We start from the raw sequence: 3919 nt of genomic DNA on the forward strand, positions 1-3919 counted from the left end.
CAGTTTCTTTTTGTCATTATAAATAATGTGGCTATAAATATCTTTGTACATATAGCTGTTTTTTCTTCTTTTAAATTATATCCTTGGAATCACTGCCCAGAAAGGGGATGTATGGGTCCAAGGGTTGACTGTTTTATAGCTCTTGCTACGTAGATCCAGACTACAACTGAGAACCTTTAACAACTAAATGAAGCAATTGAGGACTCACAGCCCTCACAAATGTACTACTGCCCATTGTAAAGAATATCGTGTAGCCTGACTGGCGTGGCTCAGTGGTTGAGTGTCGACCTATGAACCAGGAGGTTGCGTGCCCCATCCCCAGTGTGGGGTGTGCAGGAGGAACCCGATCAATGATTCTCTCACATCATTGATATTTCTATTTCCCTCTCCCTTCCTTTCTGTAATCAATAAAAATATATATTTTTTAAAAGACTATTGTGTAGACTAAGCACTGTTGGCACCTATGAGTATCAGGTCCACACTAGCAGGACACACAGGATGAATAAGAGAGAGGCAGGCCTCCTCCTTGGGAGCACAGAAGCTGTGGCTTTTCAACCTTTTCCACCTCCTAGGACACAGAATACTTCAAACTGCTACACATCTAAGGGCAGACTCAGAATTTAGCGATTCCCCCCACATTCTGCAGGGACTTGAAACACTAGCATGTTTTCTACTCAGCAGAATCTTAAAGCAGGTGGATTTGGGGCTTCCGTGAAGCAGGTGGCTGGCTGGTTCCTGGTTGTAAGTCCATTCCTTTTTTCTCAGACTCAAAGAATATCAGGATGCAAGGGGATGGAAGGGATGTATAAATAACATAAATCCACTTTGCTTTCTAAATGTAAGCAAACCCTTCCTAAAAATAGACATTTGTGCTGTGATACAATCAGAGAAGTAAGACGATCCTTTCATGTGTAATCTGGTAGGTAGGCCAGGAGACAGAGCCCTGCTTTTATTTTAAAAATATATTTATTATTGATTCCAGAAAGGAAGGGAGAGGGAAAGAGATGGAAACATCAATGATGAGAGAGAATCATTGATTGGCTGCCTCCTGCATGCCCCCCACTGGGGATCGAGTCTGCAACCTGGGCATGTGCCCTTGACTCGAATCTAACCTGGGAGCCTTCAGTCCGCAGGTTGACGACACTCTATCCACTGAGCCAAACAAGCTAAGGCAGAGCCCTGCTTTTAACAAACACATTCAGTTAAGTTCCTGGACCCAACTGGAACATCAATGATGAGAGAGAATCATTGATTGGCTGCCTCCTGCATGCCCCCCACTGGGGATTGAGTCTGCAACCTGGGCATGTGCCCTTGACTCGAATCGAACCTGGGAGCCTTCAGTCCGCAGGTTGACGACACTCTATCCACTGAGCCAAACAAGCTAAGGCAGAGCCCTGCTTTTAACAAACACATTCAGTTAAGTTCCTGGACCCAACTGGAATGTAGGATGGGGTGGGGCTCCCCCTACACCAACAAACAATTCTTAGATACCGGCAAGGTGTTCAAGAAATCAACTCAATTTTGACACTATCTACAAGGATGCGCCCCTCCACACACACACCTCAGAAGCCAGCTTAATCAGGCTCATACCTGTGCTTCTGACCAACTGGCTATAGATTGGAGGTTCCAACACTACCCAGGACACTGAGCAATGTAAAGCTTCAATTATTTATTTCTGAAACTTTCCATTTCATATTTTCTTCCCTGGGGGTGACCATGGGTGATAGATCGGAGGTTCCAACGAACCCCTCCAACTCAGAATGCCAATCACAAGTCCAGGTTGTCCTGCACTTCTGACCGACTGGCTATAAAATCAGAGGTTTCCAAAACTTCCTCCTTGGGTTCAATTAATTTGCTAGAACAGCTCGCAGAACTCTGAGAAATCTGTTACTTGCTACAGTCCTGGTTTATTGTAAAAGGATATGACTTAGGAACAGCCAGATGTTAAGATGCATAGGGTAAGGTTATTGGGTGGGTGGGGGAAGGGGAGGTGCGGAGCTTCTAAGCCACTTCCAAGTGCACCCGGCTCCTTGCATCTCCATGTGTTCACCAACCTGGACGCTCTCAAAAGCAAATTCCCGGAACCCAAGGAGAAGAAGGTTGTGGGAGCCTCTGAGTTAAGGTCAGTCGATTTTTTTTTTTATATTTTATTGATTTTTTACAGAGAAGAAGGGAGAGGGATAGAGAATTCGAAACATCGATGAGAGAGAAACATCGATCAGCTGCCTTCTGCACACTCCCTACTGGGTATGTGCCTGCAACCAAGGTACATGCCCTTAACTGGAATCAAACCCGGGACCCTTCAGTCCACAGGCCAACGCTCTATCCACTGAGCCAAACCGGTTAGGGCAGGTCAGTCGATTTTTATGGAGGCTTTTTATACGCTGGCATGGCTGATTAAATCACCCGCCACCGTGATTGATTCATCTCCCATCCCTCCCTCCTTCCAGAGGTGGGGGTGGGGAGTACGGGATTGAACATTCTAAACCTCTAATCACGTGGTCGACTCTCCTGGCAACCAGCCCCCATCCATAGGTGCTTTCTAAAAGTCACTTCATTCACATAACAAAAGACACTGCTATCTTGCTCAACACGGGAAATTTTGTGGGTTTCTGCAGTTGTGAGCCAGGAATTGTAGGTGAAAACCAAATATTTTTGAGAAATATATTTTAGTCATCTGAATGTGTAAATATTTATGAATTATAAATCTGTATATTGCATACATCGGGCATGTGCTCTGTACCAAGCACAGCACTGGGGCCCTGGGGCAGGATGAATGGGCCAAGAAAACTATGAGGTACCTGGACCCACAAGGGTAAGTGGTCATAATGGCCAATGTATTGCATTCATTAAGGACTGTGTGCCATGCACTATTCTAGACACTGGGATGAACTGATAAAACTGATAAACACCCTACCTCCACGGAACAAATGCTTAGGGGTAGGGTAGGGCAAGTAATAAGTAAAATACAGAGCATGTCAGACGGTGATAAATACAATGGAGGAAGATAAAACCGAGGGAAGGTGACAGCGTTCTAGAGGAGGTTTAAGTAGGGTGCTCGGAGATGGTGACATCTGAACAAAGAGGGCGGGGTGAGCATTCCAGACAGGCCCGGAGGCAGGAGCACAGGAGCCCGAGTTGCGGCGGGGGGCAGCTGGAGGAGATGAGGTCAGAGAGGGTGTGGGCCTCCTTGTGGGTGGCCCCGTAAGCATTTTAAGGATTTCGGCTTTACTCAGCGTGAAGCAAGGAACCAGTGGGCAGCGTGAGACACGGAGAAAGCGAGGGTGCCAGGAGGCCAGTGGCAGGCTGGGAACTAGTCTTCCTACGCAACCCAGTGCCCTTTCCTCTTCTTGGCTAGCTCTCGGCCCGCCCAGACAAGAGGTCTGAGCTGTTAAGGTCAGAACCCACAGCGAACTCCAGCCTGGAGGAAGTTTCCTAGGAAGGTTCTGAATTCCAAATACTGTACCACACCGTGCCACGGTCTCATTAGCATTATAAACGCACCCAGACGGGCTTCCCTCGCCAGGGGGGCGCCAGCTGGGTAGCCCCGGGCAAGTCTCTTAACCTCAGGCCACCCTGTTACCTCGGCCGTAAAATGGGGCCAGGTGCCCTGTCTGCTCCGTAGATTCCAGAGATCACTCGATTGCACCTTTTACACGTCATTATCGTCTACAAAAGGCAAATGTGACGGTGGGGCTGCTCTCAGAGGGCTGACTTTGCACAGCACTTCCAATCGTTTTACAAAGCGCCAAGCCCGGGTCCGCCGGAGCCTGCTGGCTTCTCACCTAGCGTCCTCGGCGGTGCTGGGGTGGCCCCAAGACCAGACCCCAGGCTCTTTCTCTGACCGAGTCCCTAACTAACCCTCAGCGAGACACTGGGCCACTGGGCGGGGAGGACGCGCGGGGCGGGCGGCCTCCCC

This window comes from Myotis brandtii, unplaced genomic scaffold (assembly GCF_000412655.1).
Source record: "Myotis brandtii unplaced genomic scaffold, ASM41265v1 scaffold902, whole genome shotgun sequence".
NCBI lineage: Eukaryota > Metazoa > Chordata > Mammalia > Chiroptera > Vespertilionidae > Myotis > Myotis brandtii.